The 19,708-nt window shown below is 38.4% G+C and overlaps 1 protein-coding gene across 1 annotated transcript in view; it reads right to left on the bottom strand.

Moving 5' to 3' along the window:
* Positions 1-19,708, bottom strand: part of INPP4B (inositol polyphosphate-4-phosphatase type II B) — a 321,293-nt gene that overhangs the window by 281,473 nt on the left and 20,112 nt on the right. The window contains exon 2 of the mRNA XM_068188034.1: positions 17,626-17,684. The gene's annotated coding sequence lies outside the window, so the exon portion shown is untranslated. The remainder of the gene's footprint in view (positions 1-17,625; positions 17,685-19,708) is intronic.

Below are 19,708 nucleotides of genomic sequence, written 5' to 3'. Positions count from 1 at the left end.
AACACATTTTAACTCATGTCAGAGTAGACAGGGTAGAGCATTGAGTCTTCCATGACAGGGAAGGAACAGAAATTCTGAACTCACAGTGCCTCTCTTCAAACCACAGAATTCCAGTTTGCAAAGGACCCCAAGGATCATTATGTCCAACCTTTCTAAAAAAAGCACCATCTAGACTAGACAGTTCAGCAAACTGTCCAGCTGAATTTTAAAAGCATCCAGATTTGAAGAATCCACCACTTCCTTGGGGAGATTATTCCAGCTGACTGATCTAATTGCGAAAAATTCTCCTCTTGTGCGTAGTAGCAATCTCCCAGGAGTAACTTATACTCATTAGTTTTCTTCTTTTCCATGTGACTCCTTATAAAAATAGGAGGTTCCATCTTCTCTGCAACCACATATTGGAATGTGGTGACAGTCTCCACTAAGCACACCACTAAAACCTGTCCCTAAGCACCACATTTACACATCTTCTAAATGCCTCCAGGGATGGTGGCTCCACCACTTCCCTGGGCAGCCTGTTCCAATGCTGGAACCCTTTCAGTGAATAATTTTTTCCTAATATCCCATCTAAACCTCCCCTGGCACAACTTGAGGCCTTTTCTCTTATCCTACCACTTCCCACATGCAATTTTCTCCAATATAGATTACTGAGCATTTAAAACAATTCTTTAAAGATTTTAGTGGTAATGTATATGAAAATATTTTTCCCTTCAATTCACATCTTTTTAAGTAGGCTAAACACCGAAGTCTCAACAGTGACTGTTTAAGTGTTAATTATTTTTATGCCACAGGAATTCTCTCTGTGTCCTAGTTTCCCAGCACAGTTCTCAACCATAAAATTATTTCAAAACATTAATTTCATAACTTAGACAATAGACGTGATATTTTCCCCACATGTAAGTTAACTGAAACTGAAATAAGTGAAACACAATTTGCTCCAACCAGCACCAGAAAAAGCTTAAGATCCCACCTTTTCAACGCAATCATACTGTGATTACTGATGGCCACAGAAAGATTCCAAGACAAAACACAGCACCAGTACCTTAAAACCATTTTTAAACTCGAAGATAGGTCTTTAAAGTGTTCATGGGGATTTGTAGGGTCAATGTTGGCACCATGGATCAGAAAAGAACAATGGGTAGAAACAAATACAAAACTCAGTGAACACAGAAGTACTTCCCACACACCTTACCAAAGCTGCTGTGCTTATTAAAGAGAAATGCACTGGAATTTAAGAGTATTCTAACCAATAATTTGTCTTCAGGTAGATGCCATGTGTCCAGCATTCCAGACATCAGTCCTAACTCCTTAAAATCTATATAAAACTTCCTAAATAGAAGAAAAGTAATATCAATACATATAAAAAGAAGAAGGACACATCCAGAAAAACCTATATCACCCTAATGCTTCTTCCCATCTTATTGCCTCTCTTCAACTACTTTCATTTCTTAAAAAAGAAAATTACATTTCCTTGTTGCTGCATGTATCTCAAAGAATTCATCTATAAATTGGCTTTATAAATTCATTTATAAATTGGCTTTGCTCAAGATGGCCATACATGGTATTAAAACCATATTCAGCAAAGCTGAAGCTACCAAAGCTTTAATAAAACCCAGAAAAAGTAACACTGATTAGTCACCTGACTATCGATCAGAAACTCCTCCTCAAATACAGAAAACCTCATCAGTAAAAACTGATGATACACTCTATTTGTCTAAAATGCCAAACAGGTTGACCACACTGAATACCATTATTATCTTGGACTACACTGACATTAATCATCAAAATGTCCCATTACAGTTTGTTTATTTAAACTTTCTATGTATCTAGGACATATCCATAAAAATCGAAGACTGTGTCAGCTAAAAGCAGTTCCACCAACTAATTTTGAAATGGTAGTGTGTTACTGGCTATTTAAATTTTAAGTTATTTTAGTATATTCTACTTCAGCTGTGTAACACATCAAGAAACCTATATCATCCAAATAACTCCTGGAAAAAAGCAGTATGGCTGCATCCCATGATCTCTACTCCAATGAAATCAAACCACCTGTGGTGGGTAGGACATAGGAGCTTGTCACTCACATGCCATGCTGCACTGGTATTTGCAATGCACTTTACAGAAATAGAATTTATTGCAATTCTCTAAAGAGCTGATCCATTAGCACTCAAGTGTAAGGCTGTGAGAAAAAAGGAGACATCAGGGCTAATGCTCAGGCAATATCTTCTCTCATGGGAGTACTTCAGAATGTTTTATATTAGGAAGGATTTTATACCCTTCTGAAATGGTACACAGATGTCTTTTTTTGTTTCAGGAGCTTTTGTGTTCCACTTTTGTTCTAGTCTGATAAATATTGCTCTAAAGAAAATGTCAATGGCAAAAGTCTACAGATACATTCAATAACAGGCAGACGTTTCAAACAGTGAGGGGAGCCAAAGTCTAAGAATTTAAATAAGCCTAAAAGCCAGATGCATGTGATTAAAAAAAAACCAAAACAACAGCAAACCAGCACACACACAAAAACAGTGACCAAAATCCACAAAATGAAAACACACTACCAAAAAACTCCACTAAGATGTTAACACTAAATTTAAAAATTTAGCTAAAAAAATAGAAAAAGCAAAATTACCCACAAGACCACATAACCAAACTCTCCCAAACCAAGAAATTGTTTTGATGTACAAAATCTGCCATTGTCTCCTTCTTGCTACAAAGGAAAATAGAACATGTATGATTTCAGCTACAGATGGTTTTCCCCATCTTTCACTTCTTCTGAACGTCTATTAGATAGCTAGAAAAATGTTCTAGGTATGCCAGTTTTTGATTAATATAAATAACAAATTCCGTGTCAAAAATATTTAACTTACCCTAAAAAGCTAGTTTGGCTAACATCCAGGCCAATCCTTGCCTGTGGCTAGTTATCACTACTGCAAGCAGGCACATAATAGAAGATTTCAAATCTTTCCAATGAGGAACTCCACTGTGGTGGACTAATGGGTGGAAATTATAATACAGAGTTAAATAAGAGAAATTTATTTTTAAAATAATAGGAAGGTAAAGAGTTAACAGGTTTTGTAGAAGTCACATGTCACAAACATCAGAAGCATGGTGTACATTAATTAACTTCTTTTTAAAAAATGTTTACAAGGTCTTTGGCCAATTGCTTGGAAAAATTCCACTGCAAAGGCATAAAAGGCAAATATCTTCTATTAATAGATGCCCAGGTACAACAATGTGTATAGCAAGATGATAACTGAAGGCAGACCTAAAGGCTCTCAGTATCCCCACCAAGTTCAAATACTGAATGAAATTCAGTGCTGATGAGTGCAAACTGTACACATTTGTCAAAGCACAGCTACTTTTATAACACTGGATGTAAAATTAGCTCTCACTGAAACAGAGATTTTTAGAGTTCACTTAAGTTAACAAAATGAATTAAGCATTTATATTCTAGCTTGTAGAGTTATGTTTTAAATTTTACCCTTTTACTTAAGAAACCTCTGCCATGGTACAAAGGGCATAAGAAAATGCAAATTTCTGAAGCTTCCTGCATAAAGAACAATACCAGAAAGAACCGAAGATGCAAAGAACCCAGATAAAGAGGCTACTCTGTCCCCAAGCCTATCGAGACTGACAGATGTACTCAGATAAGCACCAAAGGACCAAAAGCTCGCGCAAAGGAGAAAAGTTCAAAAGTTCAGTCATGAGGAAGACCAAAATCTTCAGCCTCAGAAGACCCCCCGAGAGACCCCCATGAGACTACCACAGCAAACCACGCGTGCCCAGAAGGGCGTGGACATACTTAGCATGAGAGGCGAGGACAGGCGGGGCCAGGGGTTGAATATGCATGGAAAAGTTGTGTAATATAATGCATATAGAACACCTTTGGGAATAAAGGTGTGGGTCAGACTGAGGCTCGGGGCACAAGTTTTCAGAGAGCTATCTCACTTTTGTAGGGTGCTGACAATACATACCCACTTCATAACTACCCCAGGCTGTGGAGTCTCTTTATTTATTCTGCATATCGCTTCATCACCACTCAGCAAATAAGTTCTGGTGACACTGTGGAGAATTCAGCTCAGTTCTCAGGGCTGGTCAGAAAAAGAATGGAAATAGTAAATAGTGCTCAGTGGAGATACTGAATGAGAAGGCACCATTTTGCCCTAATGTGAGGGTTGGATAGCACTACAACCTTTCTTATAAATCAGAGGTATTCAATTTCTTTGGGGGAAAATGAAAATCTCATCTCAGAGTGAGAGATGGGTTAAAAACCTGGTCTTTTTCTTCTTGGCACAACCAGATGCCTTAAGCATGGCTGCTCGTCACTGCTGATCTCCTCTGTTTCATGATATCCCTGTGCTGGTGCCAAGACGACTCGAAGAGGTTACCCTTCATCCCTACAGCACCCAGACCATGGCATCTGTGTTACAGCTGGGCCCGTGAAAGAAGTAAAACAGCCCCTCCCTGAGGCACCTTCCAGCAGCCATAAACACATCCTATGTCAACCCCTCTCAGTAAAGGATATGGACAGAACAAAACAACCCTTTATGCTTGACTTCCTGAAGGAGCAGAGGGCATGGCAGGCTGGACGCCCTGCCCCTTGAGTTCAGCCTGCTCTCAGACCTGGAAGCCACTGCAGTGCAAGCACTAGAGCTAGTCAGGATCACTAATGCAACTTAAAGAGCAGCACTCTAAAATGCATGTGTATGTATATGCACAGCCCATCTCCCCCTTGTGCTAAATACAACCTGCACTAATGAGTATATTGCGGGGAAAGCAGCCTAGCCCAAAGATCTCTAATGGTCCATTGGGCTCCACCCACGATTTCCTAGGGCTGGCTGCCATCAATCACTTTGCAACTGCAAGATGTCTGTAGCTGTACATAGACTCCTTTGGCTTCCCTTCCTCGCTCATCAGCCGGCTCATGAAAGCCTAAACCGAGGCTGATCAGCAGCCCCTGGCTTCAAAATCCTGCTTTAGGCCAAGTATAAAAGTGAGTTTTGCCGGCACTGAATTACTTCAGTAGAGTGTTTTTCCTTAGCATTAGTTAACATTAATGTAAGATGATCATTTGGCTGGTAACCTAAAACAATTATGTGAGGAGATTACTGCTGCCATCTACTGACAGCTTCCCTTATAAACAAAATTTAAAGCAACTTAACCCAGTCTAAAGTGAGACAAACTGGTGCAATAGAAAAGTCCAGCATGCACAGACTAGCAGCCAGACTACACTATCCATACAACAGAATAATGAAACACTAATAATACTTCATACCAGGCACAGATCACTTTCAGTGAAGGAAGAGTTTAGCAACAGTATCCCCACAAACTAGTTTACTGTCCTTAAACAGAAGAAATCTGATGCAAGCTTAAAGTTTGTTGAGGTGGTTTATTTTCTTCATAAAGTGTGGGGACTTCTTTATTTGATTACTAATCACTCAGCAATAAAGAAATCTAGGTATACTACTGCCAAGATCAATCACTAATTCTTTGACAGCACATTCTCTTAGAGTAATATCTCAGTTTAGATTAACATAATCAAAGGGCCAGTTCTGTGCTTGGTTTGATACGGTTTTGTTTTTTCAAGAGGTCCTTCACTGGCATGCATAGTGAAGCAAAAGTTTCAGAGGCCAAGAAGCTTCTCCAGCTACAGTCAACACCAACATCAAAACACAAACCACACTGTTTCCATTGTTCCCTTCAGTGCGGATTCATGAACTGCAGCAGCAACCATCTATTAATTCAGAATGTAAACACACTGGTATTATTAGCCTTCCTCCATCCTTAGGTTTCTTTCATGTGTTAAAAGCTAATATTTAATAAGATAAATACCAAGTGTTTCACTTGCTTTCTACTCAGTTATAGACTGTTCCACTACAGGACTTGTGCACAGCATTTCAAAGCCTTTCTTGTCTCCAATATAGCTATTAGATTTTCTCTAACCCAAACCAGATAGCTATTAGAGTCCTCTCTAAAAACCATAGCTTGCATTTCAAGAACTGCCACCCAAGTTCCCCAAAACAGCACAGTATGGAAAGCTAATCAAGTTCTGATCTTGTAAATTTATCTCAAATAGTGAATGCACACTCATTCCCAGGACTCTCTGCAGTCACGTGAGAAACTGTTCAACAAAAACATCTGACAGTCCCCACACTCTGAGAAACACCACAGAGCAGCACCAAATCCAGTAAGAGGCACTGAACTGAGACAGAACATGGGGATGTTTAATAACGTTTTGTTAAATACAGTTATCTAGACAATTATCTAGTGCAAATGAGACTAATACTTGATTACCATCAATTATGTAATTGTAACACATACAATTCTATCTCTTACACAATTACAATACAGCAACTGCTTCAGGGATAGCAGAAAACACAACAATTTTTAAAAATTTAAGCTAAGCTAATTCTATTAGATAACACAAATTCAGGGATTTGCTAAGATTATAAGTTTATCACCCAAGAGTTTACAAATGCAGGTCAGGGATCACAGGACCCTATGATATTAACCACTGTCAGATACAGGACACAGATGATAAACAAGAAAGCTGGAGAGTTTACATACCACAGACATGGAAGCCTGCATCAGACTAAAAAAAGGCAATGAATATTAAATTTAAAAATATTGTGAATTTCTGGCAGGCATTATAGCAAAGATTATTTGTAAAGGCAGAACTTTGGGTACGATAATGAGATTACATTTATTATTAAGTGTTTTGTTTTGGTACTTCCCTGCTGGTTTGACAGATCCATGAACATATTTGTTGTATGCTGGACACAGCTCAGAATCAGAATTTTAAAGAAAACTTCAAGAAAGAACAAGAAGGGTAATGGAGACTGGGAAAAAATCTTCACAGTAAAAACAAAAAGCTTACAAAAGGAAGGATACAACAATCTGATGCAAAGGAAAGAGTGATGATCAAAAAAAAGATACAACAGAGTAACATTGGTTTTGCAAGAGGTCTAATGGATATAATCTTCTTTACCAAGAATAGGACAAGGATATTTCAGTAAATGAAAATGCAAAATTGGATTACCTCAGTCCAGACTTCTAGGTGTTACAGAGCAGGAAAGAGTTGTCTATCTTAAAAGGAATCTGTAAAACACAAAGATAGCCAGAACACAAATACTTAGAAACACATCCTTGTTGAAAGCAATGTTGAAAATTATATGAGCAGCAGGAAGAGAAGTGATGTTTGCTTCAGCCTTCAAAAGCAATGGGAGAAAGAATTTGACATAAAAGATTAAGCAGCTGTTTGATGCTCACTGAAATTGAATTCATGGCTAAATGCACAGGAAGAGGTCTCTGAAAGGCAAGATGAAAGCGCAATTTGGACAAACGGGTATTGAGGCAAGTCTAGATGCAATTTGGTACTGAAGAATATTCTGTTTAAAGTTACATTTTTCTCATATATGCTTTGACTCTAGGTACAGCACAGCATTAATCCCTCAAAAGAATAAAATCAATGGAAGAAGTTGAGAATGTCTGTTGCTTCCAACACCAGCTCACCCTCTGACTGTGCCTCCTTTCTCCCCTAGTCAGTCACATGAACAAGAGATGCTTCTTAGCTCTCATTTAGAAGAGTTTATTCGGTGATTAGTAAAAGACCGTTCTGTAGAGTACAAGGAATAGCAACAGGACCAGGGAGGATTCTGGGATGGAAATGCAATGGAGGACGCTGTAAACAAAGCAATACTTCAGATTTCAAACCAAGTAGTGGGCACAACTGAGGAAGCAGGCAGGTCAAGGACAAGTAGACACAAAAGAGGAAGGAGTAGAGCCTGCTTACACCATGAAAAAACTAAAGGAAAGGAAGGCATAGAACAAGTTAAGCAAGAGATGAAAACAGGCACAGAGGAAAACCAGGAGATAAAACATTATCTAAGTGAGAACACATTACAAGAAAGGTATGACACCAACAGCAGTGGAAAGGAAGAGATGGCTTTACTGTGTGCAGAACATCAGTCATATCTGGAGGGGGGAAGGAGAAGCAGCAAGAAAATGGAGGGAATCAGATGGCAAAAGGGCAGTAGGGCTTGCCTGGATCCTGTTAAGAAGGGGAATGAGAGATGCAAAGTCTTTAAGTTCATAGTAAAGATAGAAGCAATTGATTATTCTCATTCCTCAATGGTTATAAATTGCATTTTCAACTACTGTTGGAAAGCAGATTGCAGCAACAGTCAGCACACAATCCTTCTTGATCCTGCACAGACCCCTGGGAACAAAATCCCAGTGTGCCCTTGTTACCCCAAGCAGAGGTGGCCTTCTGCTGACACAGGGCTTTGCACTGGCATTATGTACATCATGTTCAGCAGGGTTCTAAGGCTAAAGTTTAGAGTATTTTTTTTAAGAGGAGCTGTTAAGCGCTTCTTCTTTGTCTAATGAAACTAATCAGAAAGTCGTTTTAAATCTTGATACTTTGTTAAACTACTAGAAAGCCAAACACCCTTCTATAAACACTTATACTAAGAATGAAAAATTTTGGGAATTTTCTTTTTTCTTCTAGCCTCAGAACAAGTAACAAGGCCAGCCTGAACCTTCGTCTCAGCCGGGCCAGGCCACATGGGCTCTGCTGCAGGGCTGAGCCCCATGGGCTGCAGGGCAGGGGGAGGGGACGCCATCCACCCTTGGCATACTACAACTGAGCCTTAGCTTGGCTGCTGAGATCTTAACTGCTCGCTTGTCGGAGTCCAGGACATCCCTCTGGCTGCCCTGGCTATCTCGAGACCCTGGCAGTGGGCTCAGGGACCTTGGCAAGAAGTCAAAAACACCTGTGGCTTTGATTTTAGCCCATGGGAGAGGCTGCCAACTCTATATGAGGAACTACAAGCCAAAAGGGTTTGAGTAGTGTAATAGGTGAATTGACACAGGGTGGAAAAACAGAATTTTGGGGTTTCTAGAATGTGATTCAGGGGTACAAGATGGAGGAATTTGGGCGTGCCCTAGCCTTCTTCTCCTTTGTCTTGTCCTCCATGTCTTGGTGTGATGGTGACACTTTTCTATTGGTTTAAGGTAGAGATTCACTGTCTAACGTAGGTGATGGTTATTGGCACAAAATCTGTAAACATACCACACATAATTTTGAGTATATAATGTGGGAGCCACCCAAGGCTCGGGGCAGACTGCTATGGCTTCTTTACTAGACGGACCTCGGCAGGTCAGAGAAAGAATGTTACAGATAAGGAAAAATAACCTTGAAAACTAGACCTCATGCATTCCAGACCTCTTCTTTGGCTGCACGGGCTGGGGAACAAGGACTTTTACGATTTCGGGGTTATTCCAAGCAAAGCAGACCCTGTCACTTCCCCACCCCTAGCCCAGCTGCAGCTTTGGCTGCAAACTATTGAGCCCGGCTGGAGTCACATGGCTATCTCTAAGCCCCAGGCAAGATATTAACTCTTATAGTATACAAATAAGACTTACAAACCTTCATTCTTTTCTTGGGTGAAAGAAAAGTGAGAACATGTAGAAGAGTGAGAACATGTAGAAGAGTGAGAACATGTAGAAGAACATAAAAAACAATAAAGTCAGTGAAGAAAAAGTTAAGTCCCAAATAAGAAAGATTTAAAGAGATGCCTCAATTCTAAGCAAAAATCCTCTAATAAAGTTATAAAAATATATAATTAATACATCAGATTCCTTTTTCCTTGTAATTTTATGAAAGATGAAGCATTCAAATTATAAATATGAACAAAAGTATCTATGCTAAAGCAAACAGATATTAAAGTAGCTGCAATCCCATAAGAAGTTTGAACAGAGAGAGAAGAGTGATAAATACCCTTTGCCCCAGGGAGAGAAGAAAACCTCTGTTTCTAGAGATAAAGATGGTCTCAGAGATAAATAAAAAAACCCTTTACTCTTAAATAGCTCATCCATAAAATAATACTCCATAAGTTAACATAGCCCATAAACACAGCTATAAAAGCTGTTAAAAATAAGAGAAATTTCACAATTGCAAGATTTCTAGGCAGCTGCTATTTGCAAAAATTAAAAGCCACAAAGAAACTGTTTTCTTATAGAGAAGTCTCCCTAAACTGACGAGAGACTCCTCTCCCTAAAGTAAACTAAAAAAAGACTATTCTAAAATAATAAACTAACTAAATTATTTCTAGACATTGTTAATAATAAAAAAATAAAGTTATGGAGAAAAAGATATGTATTCTAAAAAATTTATTCTAATTCTTATTATTCTTTTATTTTCTATTAATAAAGTTTTTTTAAACCCTTTTCAAGTTTTGAGCCTGCTTTGCTGTGGGGGCTTGTCCTGGAGGGGATGGGCCAAGAGCTGGCCATTCAGCCACACAAAGGACAACCAACGTCAAGTCTCAAGAGATAAGAAGCCACAACCGATGACATTCAGGAAGCCTATGGTGAGAAGCAAAGGACTCTGGGACCAAGTGGGAGTGGCCATGCAGATCAGGATGGTGTAACAGCCCATCATTGGCCAGAAAATGTCTAGAACATTCCATGAGAGACTAAATATATATGTATATATATGTATATGTCTATATATGTATATATGTATATGTATATATATATATATGTAATGTCAGCCCCACTTCAGGGACTTCTGAAGCAGCCTTTTTATGTTTTGTTCTGCACCCTCGTTTGTGCCCTTTTATTTATTTAATAAACATCTTCAGTTTTGGCAGTTCAGTTGTGCCTGTCCCTTCCTTGTTGCTGTGCCATATGACCACACCATCATGGAGCTCCCCGGACCAGAGGGTTTCGCCGTGAGGCCCACAGATCCCTCAGGGTGCTGTTGCCTGCCTGTCTCCAGCTGTTCTGCTGCTGGCCGGGTCAGAGTTCACCAATGGTCAGACACGCACCACAACACTTTGCCTTCCTCCTTATCCTATCTCACAGCAGAAAATGAGTAAGTACATTCTAATAAGTGCACTAGCATTTAGCCAGTGTTAACTCGCCACGTTAATTAGTGCATGAACCAAAACCACTACACATTCAAAAATGCCTTCACAGCATAAGGGGGAGCAACACTGGTTCTTTAAAAAAAGACCAAAGGTAAGGGACTTCAAACACATGATGTCTCTCACTGACCTAAATGCATGACTATAGTAGCAGGAAAATACCTAACACTAAGGCAGACTCAAAGCCTTCATGGCAACATGTCATCTCTCAACACAACCAAATTCATTTGAGTTCTTCACTAAACACTGACTGATATTTACGTGTTTCTGGATAGCTATAAATTTATATGCATGTGTATATTGTTATATACCTAACATTCCCACAGCCAGAGGACAACTCACATCCCAGTTAAGTGCAAGCAGAAGCACAGACAATACTGGAGCTGCAAACACTCAAACACACTGGGACTTCTGAACCATGAAGAAGTGATAAGGCTTTCAGAATCACCTGTACCACAGTTTTGTAATTTTTCCACTTTCTTCTCCATTTAGCACACTTCCTACTGCTAACCAAAATCTTACCAACACAGCAACAACATACTTCACTGAAACTTAATGGACATAGATTCACTTACCTGCTCCTCAGCTTGCAGTATGTGTTCATAACTATTACCATACATGTAGTTTATAGCCAGAGAAAAACCACATTGAGCAATGACATTCAATCCCGAAGCTATGCTATACTGTGCAGCAGCACTTACTCAGCTGCTCAGTTTTCAAACTGACACAGAGCATGCTCTAGAAAATTAAAATGACTGCTGAAAAATGGTTTACAATAAGTACATCCTTAGCCAGAAGAGACACTTTTATTTCAAGATGCCCTGGAGAGATCACTGACTTACAGAATGCTAAACCACACACACAGAAACTTCATATTCTAACACATGAGGAAAGACTCTGCAATTTCAATACATATAAAGCAATCTCATTCTGTAAGAATATTTTTTAAATATCAAACTGGAGAGAAAAATACTAAAACTCTACAGCTATGAAATGGTGAAAATACATTGTGTACGCCTGCCTGATGCAGATAAGATTCTATGATACATTCAAACATTTCTATGGCAGAACTCACAACTATGCCATGAAAGCCCAAATAATATTTTTACAGATGCATTACCATGAAGTTCACATCTGAAATTCAGGAGTATGCCATTATTCTATTATTTCTACCTTCCACATGGTTCTCTGATTATTGATATATGAGTCAATCTAAAATCTTACTTTCAGGCTGTTTATGCCAACTGTTAATAACACATTACACTTGCAATAAATGCTGTAACAACGTAATTTATGTTAAGCTTCCACATACATTACAAGAAAGCTTGTTTTTATTGACAGCATAACCATTCAGATTTGCTCTTTAAACTAGTCGACAAAAGCTCAAGCCCAACAATGCACTAGGTTTAACAAAATTTAATTCATTACAAGAGGAGTGTCAAAATATTCTCCACCTTTTACATAATTCTCTCTGGAATTCAGTCTATTACAGCACTCTAATTTACATCCACATAGTTAAGTCCATGGATTGGCTATGGCCAATATAAATCCCTTTAGGTTTAGGGGGGGTAATGAAACAAGCATATGAATTTACTACAGTATGAATGTGCCATACAAGTTTGCTACCACAACATTGTTTAGATTACAGGGGAAAAAAAGGACATGTTTATAATTTTGTGAAATATGACTTCTAATGCAAGAGACTTTCAGCACTCATAGAAGATTTTATTTTAATTTTTAATACTGTCATCTGTAAACTAAATTCTTTTTTTCTACGTGATAATTTTTAAAAATCAATACATCACAAGAATTTTAAAAGGCAACTTTTCCTACACAAAAGCAGAATGAGTTTATTGAGCTGTTGCATGGACGAACTGACCTGACAGACTAGAATAGTTATCTCCACAGGAGCATTAAACCACAAGCCATGCAAGATTTACACAATGGACACTAATGATTTTCCTAGAGAATTCACTACAGACCATTGATCAATAACCCATTCTTAAATAAATTTATGAAAACTTATTCAAAAATAAGCAGCAATGTCAACATGTTTACTCAATAGAATATAATGGGCCCTCTGGAACTATTACTGAGATTCAAAAACATAATTGTACTTCTTAGTCTATCTTTTTTGTGGCTAGATTGCAAAGTAATTTATAAATCTGCTTAGGTATCAACACTACTACTTGGGAATATTAGGATATAGGGAAAATAACTATAGGTGGGTTAGGTACCTTCTTTCTTTACATTACTAGCAATTAACCCAAATTCACACATATATGGCAAATAACAGTTTAGGATGAAATCCAGCCCTGAATTGGCATAAGCATTAAGAAACTGAAAAAGGCCAAAGCTGTATGTTTATTCCTTCAGTGAAAAGAAAAACATAAAATTATTCTGAAGAAACTATGAACAGAAAAAAGGAAATGAAACAGCATGGCAAAATATGCTCTGTTCTCTTGCTTTTTGTTGGTTTATGTTGGGGTGTTTTCCTCAAGAAAACTGTTGCTACAAATTGTGATCTTCAATTAAAACAAAAATTAGTACACAATACTGCAATCCTCAAAGAGATCCAAAATTTCTAATCAGAAGTCCCCTCCTATGCTAATAAAAAAAGGTACATAAATTTCTAATACTTATTATACACATTCACAACTGATGCTGAGTAATCATTCTCCCAGTATCCCACTCATGTTCTGGAAGAAAGTACCTTCCAGGCTAGACTTGAGTATAAACTAAGTATATAACCCACTTGCCAGATACTCTAGGTGAGTCACAAAGTTGCAAAGTTCCACAAGAAATATTCTGGACTGGAATCCATAAGGACTGGTTCAAGATGGTCTTTTTCTCTGGAAGCCCTATCATGCACTAGGTTCCCCAGCCCAGTCACACTGCTGACCACAGCTTCATGGAGCCCCTTTCCCAACTTTGCCTTCAAAAGCAACTTACACTGAGTGTGTTCATAGGATGCAAATGCACATCTGCCACTTCCTGGGAAGTGGACATAAAGCCCACACAGACAAGCTCAAGGTTTGAGGACTTCACACACAGAAGTATTTGCAAAATATGCTTCCCACAGGGGATCGTATCTATGGTTGGTCAGGCCTCCTCTTAGCAGGACTGGGCGAGAAAATAAAATTTAAATGCTGATGGATTAAGATGAAGATGGGGATGTTACTTGCCAATAACCATCTCAGGCAAAACAGGTTCAACCCAGAGATAATGAATTTAAGTTTGTGCCAATTAAAATAGAGACGGACAGTAAGAAACAAAGACAAGAACTAAAACAGCTTTCTCCAATCCCCTTCTCCTCAAGGTACAGCTTCACACTCCTTCATTCTCCACTACTTAACCTCCTTGTCAACACCTCTTAAGTGGCACAGGGAAGATAGTGAATGGGGTTATAGTCAGTCTTCTGGGCCTCTCCTTCCTCCTCTGCTTTTCCCCTACTCCAGCATGGAGCCCCTCCTACAGAGTACAGATATCAAAGATCTGCTCCAGTGTGGATCCTCTCCATGGGCTACAGCTCCTTTCAAAAGAACCAGCTCCAACATGGACTGGCCATGGGCTTCACACCATTCAGACTATATCCGCATTCCCCTGCACAGTCTTCGCCACCTGGAGCAGATCCTCTCTTCTGACTTTAGTAGTGTTTGCAAAGCTATTTCTCACACCTCCCCTTTCTAAATACATCCAGCTATAACAAATAGCAAAATACATTCCTAATACATTTCCTAAATACATCTTCCTAATACATCACTGCTATAACTTGGCTATCTATAACCAATGCAATATGGTAGGAAAAAAAACGAGGGGGGGGGGAGGGGGGGGGAACAACAAAAGAACCACCTACCTACCCATACCACAAAAAGCCACACCAAAATCTACAAAGGAAAAAAAATTCACTAGCACCACCAAATTCTGGGTTGTGTCTCAGTTCAAAATAATTGACTACACTGCTAGACCAAAGAAAATAAATGTCCTTAAGATGCTTAATGGTTTATTATCCTGCACCTAAATATGAAAAAGTGGAAGAATGAACCATATTTTCTCCCTACACTGAAAATTTATTCCTACACAACTTAAGATTTACAGCACAGATAGGTTGAGAGGCATTCTTTGCAATTTCATAGGGAAGATTCTTCTGATGCAAGTAGCATAATTTATGAACATCTGAACTAAAATGAGTGTCTGCCACTAAACGATAAATATTTGTATCTACAGACATGCACATGCCCCTGAGAGCAGTTAACAAATACTAACAAATCAGTCTTTGCTTCATGGCAGTGACTTCCAGAGTTAATTGTTCAGCATTCAGATGATCTTCCAAAACATCAAAGTTACTTTTCTTCCATGTCAAGCCATAAGCCAAGTCAGATTCTAACAACAAAAATAGGAACATGTCTTCATTAGTGCTATTTGGGACGTATCTTTCACACACTGCATTAGCAGCCTACTGAAACCTTTGCTAATTCAAGCAAAGAGCAGAAAACTGGCAATCATGCTTAATACGTTTCATCATAAGACTATTTTTTGATTTTGTACTGGCAAACTAGCTCTCAAAATTTAAACTATGATTTCATATGTCAACAATCTGCTTTAGATGGGAAACTTATTCATTTCTAGGATGATATAAGAAGAAAAAAAAATATAGGGTACATTCCCTTCTGTCCTCACAGAACACAAATTGCTTTGGTTTTACTCAGTATGCCTATAAATTACATCTTTTGAAACATGGTTATGAGATTCAAGAGAGATTTTTCTTTGTCAAAGAAGCTACCCTTTATAGTACCCAACAGAAGAAGCCTCTGAAAGTGACTGTTTTACACATTCCTGGGATACAAGCTGACTAGGAAGTGCTGCATCATTTAGTTTGATCCATTGTAAGACATTGCCCTTTAATCATTCACTGGTCTCTGTACTGAGTCTGGTACCTTGTGATATTTTAAAACTAAGCACCTGCTATATCTAACCCCACTTGAGTCTGTGATCAGATTCATTTGTCTGGCTCCCATTTCCAATTTGCTGTCTTATTGTGATCTCCCTAATTAAAGAAAGTACCCAATAAAAATCACCTTTTGAAAACACTGACATCAATCATGTCACTAATCTTTTTATAAGCTAAAGTTTGTCAAACCTCCTGGTTCCTTCCTTAACTTCTGCAAATTTTGAAAACTTGTTTAAACAAATGAGAATGAGATACAGTTTTCTAGCACTGACCTGGATGTAGAGTGAAAATCACCCACCTATTTCACTGGTTTCATCAAACTGCAGCATTTCAAGGAATTCAATGAATTCTCATTTATTTCCTGCAAACCTAAATAATTTCAGCAACAAGCCATTAATTTGTGTCTCACTCTCCAAGTTTCTCAAAATGCAGCTTTGAATTTCAAAAGCCTAAGTGGACCTAGCAGTTGATTTCCACAAAACTCACCCACTTCTTTCTTCACTGTTGCAAAGTTGATGAAAATATTTCCTTAAACTGTTTCACAAAATGCCAAGGCTCCCATGAAAATAAGGCATTTGGAGGAATGTGGAGTAGAAGAGAGTAGTTTCAAATTTAAAGCCCTTCACTAAAAATTTCTGCAAGTCACACAGCAGAATGATAATGCATGAAGATGTGACAAAGGCCATGGCCATGAGATTGCTGTTACCTACATTGAACTTGTCAGACCATTTACCACCCAGGGGAATGCAGCTGGATGAAACTCAAGCCAGAGAACCCCTTACATCCTACTATCTCCTCTTGTTTGCAAACATACAGAAATCTCACAGGCTGCTGGAACAATGCTTTGAAAGCAAACACTGCTTTAAAAATGTACCATATGTGCACATTCATCACTATATTAAGATAAGCCACTATATCATATTGAAAAATCTTTCCAAAATAACACAGTCTGCCCAGCAGTGCAATCATTTCCATCCAACTGCTGGTCCATACAGTACTAAAATATCCTGGAAGCCAATTATAAAGTACTTACTGTTAACAGGTGAGCATCTCAAGCTGCACACTATCCCCAATTCTTTCCAGTCCAGTGCTATTATCAGGCAATTACGGAAGCACATCCATAGTATCAGACAGGGTAAGAAAAAGGGCAATTCCACACTTAGTTCTTGTTCATTCCAGAAGATGAGTGGCCTCAACTCCTAATAAAGCCGAAGACAGATGAGGGCATTCAGAAGCTTGTGCAAAGCTTTCCACCACATGTCAGGGTCAGAGCCTATTTGAACAAGCCCTTCATATTAGGCATATAATTGCCTTTTACAACAAAGGAAGAGAAAATAACATTTTTTATAACAGATTTAGTTACAAAATCAAATGAAAATACTGTAGTCAGCGTCTGAAATTGCATCTTGAATATTGCCACAATGCCTCATTTAGCTGTGAGATTTTGTTTTCATTATTCAGGTGTATTTGGTGGAGCAATTCTGGATTTAGACCTGTGTATGTTATGAGCAGAGCCTGGGAATAGACTATTTATGATTCAGCTAAAGGATGTTGATATCATGAGGAAGAGCCAGAATTACAGACAGCAAACAATGTATTTTTTTCATTTCTACTCTTCTAATAATAGTGATTTATATTTTTGTCCCTAAAAGCACAATGCCAATATACCTATCTTTAAAAAGGATCACTCAAGTTTTCATGTTAGACTAGCACATCCAGAAAAGCAGTAGGAAAATGAATTACCTTATTTTTCGTTAGAAAAATCAGATTTCCTTTCAGTCAGCACCATCTTGCCCTTGGTTCTGCATGCAAAGAGGTAAGAGATTAATAAAACCAACCTTTTTGCTTCACACACTAAATGATTCTCAAAAAGGTGAATTAGTTATAAAGGTCAGAAAAGAAAATCATTATCAACCAAAACAAGACAGCTTAACTCAGTGGCTGCCCATGTCAGATGTCAAATAACTTCCCAGAAGGTTTCTTCTGCTCTGCAGTTGGGAGAATTGGCGACTGCAGCACACACTCAACACTGTTTTCTCAGCTTTTCTCCCTCTTCCTCACATGAGAGCAGAAATAGGCATTTTAGCATGGAACACGTTTTGCTCCCATCATTTCAGGAAGTCAAAACTAATCCATGTTAAAACAGAAAAACACTCACTACTACACTTATATTAGAACATGTTAATCTGAAATTACAATTTTCAGAATATAAAAATAAAGGAGTAAAATGAGGCCTAAATATTTACAGCCACTTGCTATTACTATTTTGCTACACTTTTAAAAAGTGCTTAACCAGTGTAGACACATGCGGGTATGTAAACAAACTTTTGAGAATGGGGAATGTTTCACAACTTCACAGTCAGTGAGTGAGTCAAAATACTTTGAAAAGCTATTCTTCCATAAATAGATGATTTTTAATATGGCATTATTTTTCTTTTTAAAAACACACTTGTACGTGTATGAGTAGATGCATATAGATACATAAACCTATTATAAACATACACAGCTATAAATCTCACAGACAAATGTGATCTCTTTAGAGATTGCTTCTTAAAAGAAGAACAACTCTTTTTAAACAAGATATATTCTTTCACATTTTTGAGGGGGCACATGAAATCCTGTATCTCCAGACAGAAGCCAGCCTGGAATTGCTAGGGAGCTGGAAGCACAGCTGTACCTTGAAGTCATGCTATTCTATAGCTGCCTCTGAGGAACTCTTGTATTTTCCTAAGCTAGCCACCACTAAAAGCATTCTATTGAGCAGAAGGATATCTTGTTGCACTAAATAAATACAATAATGAATCATGATTTTAAAAAGTTAATATTTTAGCTGAGGGATAGAAACAGTCTCTTTTTCTCTTGATAATTTCAATTAAGATGTTTCAATAGGCAACATTTGAAAAAGTAGAGTACCTTTTTCCCCACAAGTGTGAGGTTTACACTTAACAGGCACTGGGACTTAGAGTAACTGTGCTCAGTAATAACCAGAGGGGGTTTCTTAGAAAAGAAATTGAAGTTCCTGCATCTTTTCAAACCTACTAGTGCAAGGACAACACAGAAAATAATGTAACATGAATTGATGCACATCCACCAACTGAAAAGTTATCAGATCCAAGTATGTATCTTTAGAGTACAAGTACAGGATGCTGCTAAGACCAAATTCCATTCCCCAGAAGCCTGTGGGCAGCAGAAGGAAGGAATTACATTCACACTGCAGCTTTTTCAGATAAAAGATAAATTTCTATAGGATTGGGGTAGTCATTACCTTTTACGTTGAAAAATAAACAAGTCCAAAGATTAGTCAGACTAACATTGACAAGCCTATCAGTGAACAGGACACACAGTGACCAACATGCCCTGGCAGAAAGGACCCTTCTCAATGGGTCATAGTATGATTGCTGGGTGCCAGAAGGATTTACTCTGTAATAGGAACATCATGCATAACTCCTTAACACTTTCCTAGAATCTACTGCTGACCATGGCACAGATAGCCCCCAATACTGGGCTGCACAAATGTTTGGTATGCTCCAGTAAATATGTTTTTAACAGCATTAGCAGTAACAACACTCAACATAACCATAAGTAACAGAAAATTCAAAAACATCCTCAAAGCATCAGGTATCAACCAGGCAGGGCTTGATATGGTGCCTACAATGAGTACACAGGGTAAGTAAACCTGGAGAGGAACCTCAAGGCAGACAGAAGTGAATGCTTCCTAAAGCCTCCTGCCCAGTAGGGTTGCTGCACCCTTCACAGGAACTTGTGGCTAATTGCCATTAGAAAATGCATGTTGTGGTTTTACCAGGACACATATAAAATATTCTGA

Source organism: Anomalospiza imberbis, chromosome 4 (genome assembly GCF_031753505.1).
Source record: "Anomalospiza imberbis isolate Cuckoo-Finch-1a 21T00152 chromosome 4, ASM3175350v1, whole genome shotgun sequence".
Classification (NCBI taxonomy): Eukaryota; Metazoa; Chordata; class Aves; order Passeriformes; family Viduidae; genus Anomalospiza; species Anomalospiza imberbis.
The sequence above is the reverse complement of the archived record's forward strand: the minus strand, read 5'-3'. Positions and strand labels throughout refer to the sequence as shown.